Source organism: Symsagittifera roscoffensis, chromosome 8 (genome assembly GCF_963678635.1).
Source record: "Symsagittifera roscoffensis chromosome 8, txSymRosc1.1, whole genome shotgun sequence".
In the NCBI taxonomy this organism is placed as follows: domain Eukaryota; kingdom Metazoa; phylum Xenacoelomorpha; order Acoela; family Convolutidae; genus Symsagittifera; species Symsagittifera roscoffensis.
This window is the reverse complement of record NC_087069.1, coordinates 7,020,897-7,036,546: the sequence shown is the minus strand read 5'-3', so window position 1 is coordinate 7,036,546 and position 15,650 is coordinate 7,020,897. Positions and strand designations below refer to the sequence as shown.

The window sequence follows — 15,650 nt, the reverse complement described above, 5'->3', positions numbered from 1 at the left end:
CATTTCAGCTAGAAAAAATGTAGGATTTTTTATCAAACGCAAAAAGCATTATTGATAAGCTATTTGTGTTCAATTTTTCCGATAAAATTGTCGCTTAACATTTGTTTTGAAGCAAATAACTCCAAATTTTGTTCATATGTTTTCGTTCCTGACAAAACCTTAGAATTAGAAATTGATAGAAAACGTTTGAATTACAATGAAAACTTGAAACTTATGCCAATTGGGAAATCATTTTTTGTTTGTGATTTAATTTTGATTGTTTTTAAGCAAACAGTACTTATAATAATTTGACATTTTTTCTTGAAATTTGATGATTTATTTCAATTGTAAAATTTTCGTCTTTTTGGATCTAGTTCGTTTTGTTTTTATAATTATTTTTATTAATTATTTTTTAAAAGTTTAAGTTTTAAGATATATATTTCAGTTTTTTAAAAATTATAGCAAAAAAGATGTAGCAGGACGGGTTGATCGGTATCGTTTTAACCTGGCTGCGGTTCCAATAGCCCAAGTGTTTTTGCAAAAAGAAGTTAGAAGAAACTTCTCGAGTATAAACAGAAGGTGGGTTCCAGCTTTTATGAAAAAGGAAAAAAATTCTATTATAAAGAATTTTTGTGGTCCATAACCGATTCCCATGTTACTCTCAGCCAACAAAAAAGGGGAAAAATGAATTTCAATCCATTTTTTCTCGCAAAATCAAAATCTTTTATAACTGATTTGAAATCTATTATAATGAATTACAAAATAGGTAGAAAATTACACTGAAATGTTTCGCGTCGCGCAAAAATTAGCAAGAAAGCAAGAATTGCTGCATTCATCAAATGAGTGAAATTTATCAAATTCGAAAATTTTGCCAAGCGAGAGTACGACCTACTCTTTTTATGAACCTAAACTCAAATTGCAAAAAGATTCCGTTAACCTCTCCTCCCCTAACAATTGCCGCTTTGCTCCCTTACACCCCTTGTCCCAACGTTTGCCCCTTTGCCCCACAAACACACACACACACAGAGTTAAACCACACTCGAGCCCCACCCCCCCCCCCCCCGTTCACACCTAACCAACTGAGACATATCCTCACGCGAACCAACCCCTCCATCTGAACTTAATAAAAATATCGAAGTTATTCAGAAAAAAAACGAAGTTGAAGAAGTAACCAACTTTTATATATAATTTCAAAAAGACCTCAGTTCATTGATTCGCATCACAATAAGGTGGAAAAAAGGATTATAATTGAGTTTCATTGTCAGCGTCCACAAAATTGAAAAAAAAAATGAATATAATTTATTAAAAATGGATTTTGTTGACTCAAACAATTGTAACATTAAGAGCCAATTTTAATTGATTATAATCTTTTTTTTACTTTTGGACATTGAGAATGAAACTCAAGTATAATCGATTGTTATTCATGGAACTCCAAAACGAGCTATGGTATTGATTTTTTAGCAAAGCTTTATCGATTAGCAAAGCCATGTCACATCAGAGTTGGCGTATCTTGGAAAACAGACTAAGTATTTCAAGCTCCTGTCCTACTCGAAGTCTGTATTCTATTTTGCTTATGAACTTATTATGAATTATTATCATTTCAGTTTTTCATACTGCATAGAACAACTTAATCGGCTCGAAAAGTTTACATTTGTGAGATCGTTTTTTATTAAAAACTGGCGTGTACTAAACCTGGAATGTGCTAAAAAGTGAATAAGTGTTTTGTTTTGCAAGGATTATGACTGGGCATTTGAACGCGCTACTTATGGTTGTTCTTCCATTTTCACGAAATTTTAGCTGTTATCGATCTAAAAAACGTTTTCCAATTGTAGTTCAATCCTGGCAATTTTAATACATATTGATTCGAATGTAAGAAAACTTTGGGATATCTAACTTCAATTTTTTTTCGAATCCGTGGCTTTAGTCAATTATTCACGTCAGCATGCTTGGCATGCTTTGCTTTTCTTGTATCGGAAAGTTTGCGAAGCTCCATTTCGCCAACATGTAATTATGTGCTGCTGTAAAAAATATTTCGTTTTGGTTCCAATTCATACAATGTTCTTAAGCTGGAAATAATTCACAAAATTTATTAGTTATCAACCTGATTTTCTCACTTTCACCACTGTTTTAGATTTTATTTTAAAAAATGCATGATTCCCGGCTGAAGTACCAACTCGTGCATTGAAATTCGTCCAAATTTTTCTTCGTTCTCCCTCATTTCGCGTGGGAAAACATGCCTTTACAAAATTCTAGAATGGCCTGATTCTAGTTCGAAGATGCTTTCAGCACTCATATGACTTCCCAGAACTTAAGTTCTTATAAAACAAATACTATCTTCAATTAAATTTCATCTTTATATCAGTTCAATTCAATATCCATCAAATGATTTCCATCGAAGTTGATTGAGTTTGTTATGAGTATACAAAATGCCAAGGTTGCTAAACTGGTTCATCGATATTCGTAAATACATCTCAAACCCAATTTTGAAATGTTTGCCAAAACGTGCGTTCTGTTATTAAACTTTGCAGTTCTTTGCTCTGGTGCTGTCATAACTAGAAATAAAAAAGAATCTGATTTCGCGGCTTCGACTTATAATGCCATTGTTAATGGCTATCCTTCAGGGATCTCGTTTTTATGCGGAAACGTTATTTTGAGAATTGTACTTATCATTGGTTGATAAAAGGTTGCAAAACATAACGATTATAAAATCTATGATTTGCTAACTAATTGGAAAGCGAAAATATTAGCAGCCGAAAAAGCAAAATAAATTACAAAATAAAAACAAAGTTTAGACGCTTATACGGCTTTTAATGGTGAGATCCTTGATGGACTTTAGTTGACAGACCCTTTTACGCAAGGCTACTACTTCAAGGCCGTTTTATATGTGGGGGAGCTATTATTCAAAGGTTCTTTGTCTTGACAGCTTTTTCATGTGTCGAAGGCAGTGAGTGTAGAAAATTCATTAAAAATTTTACAGATTTAATTTAACTTAACTAGTTTTTGTTCAATTTTGGCATTGCAACGAGCCACGATACCTACTATTCCAGGCAAGTATCAAGTACTCCAATTTTTAAAAACAACCAAGAGTATCACTTTAAAAACCTCATTACTTCTACATTAAGGATAAAACTGTGAAGAGAATCAGTTTTTCATCGATTAATTCTGTTCTAACAAAAGAACGAATTGAAATTTTTGTGATTAAGTTTGGGATAATTTAGGAAAAGACTTAGAAGATGATTCAACTAATGCTTCAGTTGACGCTCTTTTGATTCGAAAAACTTGTGTTAATGAATTTATTACGAATTGAAAAATTAAAAAAAATCAACCTCAAGCACAAAATGTTGTCTGAAAAGTTTTTGTTAAATTAGTGTATTTGTTCCAACTTTTGAAAAAATTGTGGGCTTAGTTTGTGCTCAGATTAGTTTTTAATCTGAAACGTTGCAAAAAATTTCGTATATCTTATGAGGTTAATTGTATATGACCGCAAGTTAGAGATACTTTACACACAGTTCTTTTTTTAATAATGGGGAAGTAAAAGTTTTGGCCGGTTTTTTTTTCTATTCGCCAACTGAATTGATATTTTGGATTTTAAAGCAAATTAGAGCGTTCTAAAAGTTCAATTCAATGTACTGTTATGCATCATTTTTGCTTGACATGAATTTCCTACAAACGCTTTTTTACTACATTTTTACCAAAACGATGTTTCAAGGCATTGACTTGATTCAAAAATTATTAAGGAGATCATTTTTTCACTGAAGAGTTGTTCCAATCAATATATTTATGCGAAAACAGAAAAGTCAGTGCTTATCAATCGTATTTTCATGTAATACTTTTCGGTCGGGGTAAGTTTTTGTTATCTAGTCATGAGATAAACTGATAATAGCTGATTAGTTTGGCAAAGTTTCAACTCTCTCCTTTATTCCAACAATGAATCGATCCCGTTTGATCTCGTTCGGCCAATTAAAGATTCGATTCCGTGATCAATAATCTGACTACGCTCGAACCATGAGTGGCGTTCGGGCATATCTGTAGTGATGGCGCCCATCAATCATATAGTTGAGGGTTCAAATCGCACGTGCGTTTCAATTTACAAGGTGAGCTCTTATAAGATTGCCAGGGCTTGGTTAACCTTTAATAATTCGAGTTAGACCTCTAGCTGGTTGATTTTAAAAATGATTTGACCCGATTGACCCGTGATTCGATTCAGTTCGAACCCTGATACGAAACCGTTTGACCCAAAGTTCAAACCTGTGTTCAACTCTGCCTTGTTTGAAGTATCATTTGACTCTGTATCCTTCAATCTACCGTCTCGTTTTACCTCAAAAAACTTTTCTGTCGAGTCATGGGTCGAGCACCTAATTCTAGAAAAAACTTCTATCTTGTTTGGTAAAATCCCCGGACTATCGTTGGACACTCACGGATTTCGTGGTAAACGTATGTTAAGGATTCAGCGAGATCAAATTAGTGACCCGCGTCGCGCCCTTGAAGACCTTTGGTCACGGATTCCGCAACAAATTTTGATTAAACCCTGTAACAAAGCATGTGCACAAAATCCGTTTACCTATAGGCACAAAATTTATACTTACATACACTCAAACATGCAAAAAAGCATACCTAATATGCGATTTTTTAATGTGGCCACAACTTTAACTCTTTGCATCTCTTTTTCCTTTCAGCCGAATTCTCTAATTTATGGAGCTGAAGAAAATACAAAAAACATCTAGTTGTTGCTATTTTAGCTGCTTTGTGGGTTAATTCAATCAATTACTTGATATTCTCAATGAAATTTCAACCATGTTCACGCTTGAACAAAAACTGTTCATGATATCTAATTTTTTTCGATCAATGAGAATTTGCACCCTGTCGAGAACTCAAGTAGAAATTCAACCGCAAAGTGTACCGTAAGTGTGTATTAAAAATCATACGAAGCTGCAAAACCAGGGCACTCTCAACTACATTAACAATTCTGGCAAAATTAACTCATGAAGTTTGTCGAGTTATCAAAAAACTCTGGTGTATTTCTCCATACAAATAACTCTATAAAAAACAAGAAAAGAAGTTGGAATATTATACTCCCTGACCAGAAAAACTGCTAACACTGTGCTGAAACTTGTAAATTGCGATTTTTTAAGAAGCTCCAAGATGACGACAAACCAAAAAGGCTCTTGCTTCAGCTGGCAGGGATTTTGACCCCACTTCAACGCCAAAAACGGCCGATATTGGGACGATGAAAAGCCAAAATATCATTTTTATACAACAAATATTTGCAAAGTAAAAATTGGAATTTGGGCCGCAATGAGCAGCAGTTTTCTGTTTGATTACTTTTTTTACGATGGAAGCGTTGATACTAATTTGCGCAGTTTACGCATTTTAGACTAGCTTTACTCCGGCTATTTACGCATTTTAGATGAAATTTACTCCAATTTGCGACATTCGTTCAGGGCAACCGTCACACGTCCAGTTTGGTTCCAGCAACATGGCGCCTCAGCTCACCCTTTGGTGGAGGTCGTGACGACCATGAACGACTATTTGTTGTGTAAATTGTCGGTAATTTTGTGCACGTGAACTGGCCAGCCCAATCTCGATTCTGATTTAACGACTCTGCGCTTCTTCGATTCGAATTTATTGCAGAGAACACGTTTTTCGGGTTTTTAGATACATACTAACATACATGCATACATGCATACATACATACATACATACAAACATACATACATACATACATACATACATACATACATACATACATACATACATACATACATACATACATACATACATACATACATACATACATACATACATACATACATACATATATAGATTCATACATACGTACATTTATACATACATACATACATAGATACATACATACATACATACATACATACATACATACATACATACATACATACATACATACATACATACATACATACATAAATTTGCGGAAACCACTTACTTTTGCAGAATCCGCTTACATTTGCGGAATCTGGAACAACTACCCATAATCGCTCGATGCGCAATCCGCAGCAAAACCAATATGCTGACAAAAATTACGTTACAAGTACGCGGTTTCCACCAAATTTTTTTTAGATGTAATTCATCTAATTTTTGAAACATGTTTCAAGATTTATCTCTGGAATCCAGGAATATACAGTGCAGTTTGGCCTCGTAATATTGTTTCGAGAAAAAAGTCATTTTTTTGTTAATTACCAAGAAACAAAGTCATAAAAAACTTTCGCTTAAGTACCTCAAAAGGCAAAAACAGTCACGTATATAATCATGTAATTGTTAAAAATCGTTCGATGAAAAATCTTGAAGGCAAACTTCCGTGCAATTTACCAATGAAAAATTAAAAAGATACATAAGTTATGGCAGAACTTTTGAGTTGGGTTAACGTTTTGATTTTTCGCGAAAAAGTTTGACGTCAATTTATTTTGAAAAATTGAGTTTTGAGAGCAATGTCTCACTGCCCCTGAAGAACAAGTGTGCCCGGTTTGACAAAAAAGCATATCAAACTATACGATTTTACAGAAAAACTGCATAAGTTTAAAAAACTGTATGAAAATTCTCGAAAAGCATTTTTTCCTTATTATGAAACTGAATGATTGTCCATATTGTGAGAATCTATGACAATTTGGCCAAGTATTTTTTAATTTTTTGTTTCTTATTTGTCTTTGCCCTGAAAAATGAACAAAAACATTTCTCTATTGAGATAACCAACATATTGAATGGCCCTAAAATCTCAGATTAAGCTCTGTATTGAAAACTCCAACAAAGATAAACATTGATTCTTACACAAACATTTATAACAAAATGCAATTTTAGCTATATGACTACCATGCCTATATTCAGGAAAATCAGAGGTTGAAAAACGTGGACTGTTTTTATTTTGGCCAGAATTAGGTTATATGTTATATCAAAAACTGCAATTTTCAAATTCTGCCGTCACAGAGAACTTCCACTGTGGCCTTTTACTCTTTTAAGTAAAAGGACAGTGCGTGGATTACGTTAGAAGCATAAGTTTGAACTTTTTGAATCATAAAAATTTGAAGAAAAAAGTTTTTTTCTTCAGTAAACTGGCGTAGCGACTAAAATCAAAACTAAAAAAAATTTCTTTGGGAATTTTTTATGGAAATTGTGTAATTATGATAAGCTTTTTTTGTCCAGAAATATAGTTTTGATGACTTATATGTTCTCATTCAATTGAAACCCAATGTAAGCCTTATTAAACTTACTTAAAACACCTTTTGGAAGGATGTCTGAAAAAAAAACGAAAAAACGTTTGTGTATAAATTTTTTAAATATGAATCGCATAATAAATTTTTTCTTTAGAATCCATGAATGGAACTGTCTGATAAACAATAATTTTTTTTAGAGGTCAACCCGTGTGTGTAGAATTAAACAAACAATTTGCGTTAGAGTTAACAGACAGTAAAACACAAATTTCTGGGTACAAGTTTGAGTGCGAGAAACAATAAAGCTTACAATTATCATTTGACTATCGCAAAGACTCTTTTTTATTCACTACGTTGAAACACTCCTAATGATTAAAATTATATAAAGAGATTTTTTTCAGTTTTTTTAGTCATTTTATTTACACTATTTTGTTTGAATAAGGGTTTTGTCCGTGAAATTCAGGAAACCCAGAAAAAGATCCAGATGATGCTAGTTTATACTTTTCATGTTGTGGATCCCAAAAAACTTCAATCCCGAAAAAAAACTAGTTTTTTTGTTTCAGGTTAAAACAGCAAATTTGAAAAAAAAAATTGTAAAAAATTTTTCTTAAATTGATTTCCGTCCGTTAATCTAAACTTCGGGGGCTTCTTACTGATCCGCTTCGGAGCTACAAATTGTCTGAAAAAAAGTTTAACAAAACAGTCAGCTTATGTTTTGTATGTTGATTAAACTCATAATTTGCAAGTAATTTGCAAGTAATTTGCTGGTAATTTTGAGTGGATTGTAAAGTAAACCTGTTTTACTAAATTTTGTAACAACCTATTTTTGATTCGTCTAAGCTCTTGAAAAATTGCCTTACAATTCTTGGATTGCACTTTTTCATCGCGAATATTTAGTTTTGATTTATTGAATATTACCAAAATGAGTTTTTTTTAAGGAATTCCAACAAACATCGTGGTGGAAATTGGCAACTTCACTTCAAAGGAAAACAGGAGGAGTCGTATCAAAATTACTCAGATTTTTGTACCCTCAGAGTGAGTAAAAATTACTAGCATAGCTCATACCTCCCCCCCCCCCCCCCGAAGGTGTACAAAAAAACTAGGCCCATTGATAATTATAATGTAGTCACTCAATTCAAGGAAGCTCGAATGGATTGAATTTTTGATCGTTAGCCGGATTAATTTTAATGGAAAAAAAATTTGGGATATTCATTCTTTACATGTGTTTTCCCGCACTGAAATTCCTTTGATGAAAACCAAACAAAAATGAGTTTTTTTGTCAGTGTCTATTAAAGTGAAAAATGATTGATTATAATCAATTAAAATTTTATTGTTTTGCTACTCTTTAAGAAAGTAATGAAGAAAGTTTTGGGGAGCAGTGGTGAAGTGGTTACGTCTCCGCCTCTCAATCGAAAGGTCGGATGTTCGAGGCCCACCATGATCCGTGCTCGTTGCTTGAGGGTGAGGCAACATTACCCAGCCCAGAAAAATAACCAAAAAAATTGCATGTAGTTCTTAAGCAGGGGCACAACAGCGGTTCGCCGTGATGGGCTGTACAGCTCGTATGTTGGTCCTATCCCTCGTGGATAAATGATCTTAAACACTTAAAGTGTTTTGGACGCTTTAAATTAAAGTTGTTTGCTTGTTAAAATTCTACTTTTTTCTGCGCAATTTTTTTAAACTGTTTCTTATGTTTCTCAATTTTGTTCTTTTCAACAACTTTTCTAGAATAATTTAGAGTTTTAGATTTGGGGTGGTGGGGTACTACTGTAAGTGGACTGTTTTGAAATGAGCGCGTGCCAAAAATGCCATTTTTTTAGGCCAACGTTTTTTTTAAATGGCATTTGTGACCGTGTTTATAAATGAGTATGACCAAAAAAACTGAACCAACCTCTCCCTCCACTTGAAAAAAAACCCAGCGCCCACCTGAACCAACCTGGGTGACGGAGGAGGATTTGTTTTGACGGGGGGATGGGTTCATTCAGATGGGGCGTAGTCAGGATGGTTTTTCAGGTGGGGAGGGGGTGGTTGAAATGGTTTAGGTGAAGAGATGGGCAAAAGGCAAGAGTTGGGATGGGGATTGTAAGAGGGTAGAGGGGCAAACGTTAGGGGAAGGTTAACGGAATTGCTTTGCAACTTGGGAAATTGTAGATTTAGCAATCGATTAAGCTTTAGGCCGTACACTCACTTTGCGAGACTAGCGGCAAAACTATTGGAAAAAAAAACATGTCAATTGATTTTAAATGGATTGATTTTTAACTTTGATAAACAAAATAGACTCTGATCGATTTCTTATTCAATTTTGTTCTCTGAGTGCAACATGGGAACCAACTTTCTTGATAATATTTTAGACCACAAAAATCAGTATATTTGAATTCTTTTTACTTTTCTCAGATGCGGCTTGGCTATTTTTTCTAGTCAAAGCCTTTAAGATGAGGAAAATTGCTTTTGAAATACTTCAAAAACAATAGTTTTTCCGTCAACTCTCAGGTAATTTTTTTTAAACATTGCACATGTATTGATTTAGACGCGAGCTTAGAGTGAAAGTTGGCAACAACATTGCTCTGATCCAGTTATGCAAGCCCATTTTGGAGCGGTACCGCGTCATCTACCCATGTAATGCTAGGCAGCAACAAGGTGCCCTTTTGGCTACATGTGGAATGGGTTCAGTTTCAGGAACAAAACTGCTTTTTTCAGTTTCTAAAAATTAATTTTTAAATAAAAAGGAAGATACTTAATCAGTTTGTTGTTTTTCCCCTTGAATGTTTAAGTTTAACCAAGCAATGGTCGTTTCACAAGAACTCTCATTGCAATTAGCAGAACTCCAGAATGCCTCAAGTTGAAATCAAAATCTTGCAAATATTTTTTGAAATTTTGATCCATAATTACCCTTCAATGGATTGTTTTCCGCCCAAAAACTTGACTTTTTGCTTTTAAGCCTTGCAAAATTTAAAATTGGGCTGAATAATTCTGATTTTTTCCACACCTTTTGTCTAACAGATTAACAAAATCTCAAACAGAATCACTGAGTCATTTACGCAGACACGCCCAATATCTGAAAGTTTTGAATTAACTACTGGTTGCTTTTACTGGTATCAACTTATTTAATTAATGGTTATATGGACAGTGTATATATTTAACAATGAACTACTCTTTTGGACTGTATTTAAACATGTTTGTAACAATTTCAAAATTATTATGGTGCTCGTAGTTTGAGCAGAGATTATGTAAACGCGTTGATTTAGCACCGCACAAAACTTTTTCAAATTGATGCCGGCAACCCGGGTTGACCTCAATACATCAAAAATGCTTGTGATACAATTCCATACATCAAGTGTACGGAGAAATAGCTTGCCATACAATTTTCATACATTTTGGCAAAACCATAGAGAAAAAATTTAACAATTTCTGCGGCTTTTTGAGAACAGTTGAACAGACTGGTGACGGAAAAACTGACTTCGAATTTTTTTTTAGAAAAAGGCTTTTCATACAAATATGAAAATTGTATGACAAGCAGTTTCGTCATATGGGAGAATTTTTTCAAAATTTTTTGCAAACGAGTCATTGGAAACTTCAAATGAGTTAGTAGGATTTTTTCCACAAGATGAGAGCAAATTGCTAAAACAAAATTGTTCTTTCTGGCTTTAATGTGGAAACAATTAGGGCAAGTGTTAGAATAGTGCACTATTACACACTAAAATATCTATTACAACCATTATTACACTATTTCTAAAAAAAAAAAGTTTTTTTCTCAGGTTGTTTTCTCTGTTCAGAGATTGAACGAGCTAATTAGATATGTTTCAATGTATTTTTTCTCATTTGAATTTTTTTTTGGGAAACTGTTTGTCATCCAATTTTCATAAACGACAAATTTTTAGTCATACGATTTCAATTTATGGCAAATTGTTAGTCATACATTTTTAGAGGTTTCATGGGTTTGTATGACAAGAAATTTACCACTTATGAGAATTGTATGATAAGCATTTTTGGTCAACCCAGGAAGCTAAAGGGTTCGAATAAATACTGCAAAGTTGAATTTTAAATACTTACAAACAAGTTAAACTGCAAGGTTGAATTTTAAATACTTATAAACTAGTTAAACCCACAGTCACAGCCTTCTTGTTTTTTCACATGATCGACTCTTATAGAAAAAAATCACAGACAAACAACTGGAAAAAGCATCAGGAACGAGACCACTTTTCCCCGAATTTCTTGAGGAGATCCATCTACGTGAAAACAAGCTGTATAAACCATTCTCACCTTTTCTCACCAAACAGCTTAAGGAATGTCGGGAGGTAAGAAACTCAACTATCACTGATCACAACTATATTCACGACTTTCGAAAAATTAAAAATTTATTTTAATTACGGGTGGTTTTTATTTAGACCGTTTTTGTTTTTATGATTAGGCTTTAATGAATAAAAACTTTTTTCACAATCTAAAAAGTTATCCATTTCTGCATTTCACATTTGAGAACTTATTTCACCGGTGATTATTTCCAGGAAGTAATGGAGTTTTGAAAATGGAGCGCTGAATTTCTGACTTATTATTAGTAAATGTCTTTCACAACTTGACTTTTTCTGAAAATTGGTTTTGCTCATTAACCCATATAGTAAGCAAAACTGCATCAACTTGATTTACAACCATTTTACAGGACATTGTGTGCACAACTCGAGTTCAGGAAAAAACGAACACTTGTTTCGGCGACGAAGGCAACCCACTCTACGTAATTGACCCTTGCTTTCCCAATCAGCGATCGTTTTTCTGTTTATATGGTATCGCTACTTATTACGAGTCAAAAAGTAGAGCCCCCTTCGCAGATAAATGTGACGGAGAAAGTTATTTTGCACGAATGGGTCATTTTTCAAACTGGATTTCCTCTGTAATGATGGCTAATACTCCTGATAACGAACAATGTACAGTATGCTAAATTGATTTTGATATCTTTTTGATGAAATGAGACAATAGGAATTTTTCCAAATGTGGAATCGAAAAATGCGTCAGCATTATAACAAAAAAATTTCTTTTCATTGACAATATGTTTTCAAATTTCATCATTGTCTCTCAACTTGTATAAAACTTGAGACAGTTTTTGCAAGACATTTTTGACAATTTCAAAAGTTGTAAAACTGTTCAGAAAAGTTGTAAAACTGAGAAACGTTGTAGATTTACAGATTGGTCAAAACCTGATTGTTCAAGGCCAGATGATTTAATTTAGCCAAACTTTACTTTGTTTGATTTTGGTTTTGCCAAACTTCACTTGATTTGATTTGGGAGAAAAAATAGGTACTTTTTATAAAAAGTATTTATCTTTTAAAATCATGTAAGCAAGGGTCTTTCTCACTATACCCCCTCCCCCGGCTAGTAGCAAAAATGTATAGCCAACCCACACCATGGTTTTTATACGGCAGGGGGGTATTTTGCTGGGATAGGGGGGAGAAAGTATGAGAGACCAAAGCCAATCATTGTTTCTAAAATTCTGGAAAAAAAATTAAATTGTTAGCATAACCAACGGAAGTTTCAGTCATATGCTTTTGATTAAGTCATGTTGCAGAAAATAAAACAATTTATGACCACATTTGCCGGTTCTGTTTTTCTAAAAAAAAAGTAAAATCTATAAGTTAAAAAAAACAAAAGGTAAATGCGAATGAAAACGAGTGAAATGTGATTCAGCAGTATAAATACAGTACAGCCACAGTTCATGTACACAATCTACATCATAAGCCATGGACTCAAAAAAAGGTTAAAATATTCTAAAAAGAGATGTAGCCAATTCAAATGTTCATGCAAAATTCTTCAATGTGAGTGCACGCAGAGGCTTGCCTAGACTTTTCATTGCGGTGACTTACAAAAGTTTCAGGATACTGCGAATTCAATATCAGATCCAATGACAGTCAAGATGGCCTTACGAAAATCTTTTTTTTAAATGTAAAATAATGTTTTAAAAAGTCTTCCTAGTCTTTGTAAGTTTTTCGAAACCAGTTTAAAATTACATCAAAAGCCCAAAGTTGAAAATAACTGAAATTCCAAAGTGCTTGATAAACAATTTTCAGAAAACAAACTCTGCTTCACTGAAAGACTTCTAAAGTGAGTGCTTGAGTTTCCTAAATAGTTGGCCATAGCTGGATATCAAAAACGAATCCAAAGGGGGGGCCTTGAGCTGCTAAGAGCCATACTCGATTGGTTGAGGCGGGATTGATTGACTGGGTTACTGGGTTCGTCTTAGGGTACTGAAAGCGTTGTTTTTTTTTCCTTGTGGGAAACGCTCAATATTGCTCAACCGTTTTTATAGAAGTATTTGGATTCAGCTCAAGTCAAACTGAATCTGGAATCGAGACCAGATTCTCTCTGAAACCTTAATGAGAGATTTTATCAAAAAAGGCCTTGTTTTATCTTAAAATTTTTTGAATGTTTTTATCATGATTGCTACCTCTACTGACAAAACAGGGTACAATTGCTTGTCTCAGCCGAAACAAAGATGCTTTGCAGACTTTTTTTTCATAATTTGAATTTAATCCCACAGCAAAAATCATTGAAAATAACCTAAAACGCAGATTTTCTCGCAAAAAAAATTCCGGCGTTGTTAGAAGAGAAGACTTGAACAACTAAATTTGCCTGGCAATACGGCATATTCTGGTATATTATGGAAAAAAAACTTCGTGAATTGATGCATCCCTCACGGCTAGAAATCAACTCAAAACTTGTAAACTTTTTGGCTTAAAAATTTTTGTCCTATCGAAATAGATTTGTGTGATCTTGCTCTTTGTTTTGGTTTTTACTTAGTATCCTGAAATTGATCGTTTGCAGGCTGCCGGCATGTTTTTGTAGCACAAAAAAAAGACATTTGAAAAGTTACAAAAGCTACATAAATCGATTCCCCTAGTTTTGTAAAATTAAAATATGGTGATTAGAAAAATTAATTTTGGTAGTTGATGCACATGCTTTGCACCTGAAGCCAATCAGGCCCGAATAAATTGAAATAAAATTCTTTGGTAGTTATGTTTATGCACGAGCCCAACATGATCGAACTAAGGTCTAAGCCGGTATCACCGGTTCGTTCCACACATATGACATCTCGAAGAGAGGTCTTTTTCAAGGGCACTATAACTTATTACTCTAGGAGACTAATAGGAGCTGATACGCCTATTGATCAGTATATGAACTGAACTGAACTGAATTATAATGTTAGTGATGATCTTGTAAATTATTATAATACTTATGCATTGATTTCATTTCAGATCTTGTTTGGTTTTAAACCATCATTGTCTGATTTTATTGCCTGAAACATCGATCAATAACTCAACAACCAGGAGTACCCCCGAAAGCCATCAGCCAGAAATCCATCAACCGAGAACCTATCATGAATCTATCATCTGTGATCAACTACAACATTCTGATGATTTCAATTTGAACATTTTTGATTTAAATTTTGATAAAATTATTGCTTTATTGTTTGATTGAATGATAACAGTTTGATTATTTCTTCATATGAAATGTATTAAATCAGACAGGAATTTGACTCGAACTGACAATGTTTCGACCGATTCACAAATTGAATTTATCAAAAATTTGAAACTTTTAATACATCAAAAACCAATATGAGGCTGTTCGATAATTGTCACGTTTTTCATCCCAAGTGGTCATTTGATTTCTACAATGTTTTTTGAAATCTTTAATTAAACAATTTTGAAAATGCTGCTCACTTTTTACTTATAGAAAATCTGATATAGGCTGATACTTTTTACTGATACTAAAAGCTGAAAGATGCTAGTTAATTTCTTTGATTCATAGGAGCTTAGTTTGGTGAGTTGAATTTTTTTATCTGTTGGCAAAATATTGCTTTAAAAATGATAATCGTCAGGAAGTTTAGAAATTTCTAATTTTTATTCTGCTGATTATAAGTAGTTACACGCAATTTCATTGATTGTTTATATTTTTTCGGTGTATCGTCATTTAGTAGTTTCATTTCATCTTGCTATTATCATAATTAGCCTACTTTTTGTTTATTCTATAGTTGAAATTTAACAATGAGAGTTCCTTAGAACTTTTTAATTTTTTAAAACAAAAATCAAAGATTAATCTTCAATAAGAAGGCAAAGAATAGTTTTGAAATCAGCCCAATCAATTGATTTCTTTTAAATTATTTTTCGAGATTTTATCAAAATTTTATCCAAAAAATTGCTGTTGTGATTTTTTTCTGATTCGATTTCTGATCATATCAGACCAATATCTCTGGTTTTTTCTTTTCTTCGAATTAACAGAAAAAATATCTGATTTTATTGTCTAAAAAAATTTTTAATTTTGTTCTGGTCAAAGAATTATCAAAACAAAGCCTTTGATTTTATTCTGATCAAAAAAATAGCAGAATAAAAACAATACTCTAAAAAAATTGATGCAGTAGTGATACAGTACTGCGCTCTTTCCTCTAATTTATCTCTGATCAGAGATAAATTGCCACTTGCCAGAAACTGATACAGAACTGATATTTTA

At 33.3% G+C, this 15,650-nt stretch overlaps 1 protein-coding gene across 2 annotated transcripts in view; it reads right to left on the bottom strand.

Moving 5' to 3' along the window:
* Positions 1 to 15,650, bottom strand: part of LOC134853292 (selenoprotein M-like) — a 413,832-nt gene that overhangs the window by 86,884 nt on the left and 311,298 nt on the right. The gene's annotated exons all lie outside the window — the stretch shown is intronic.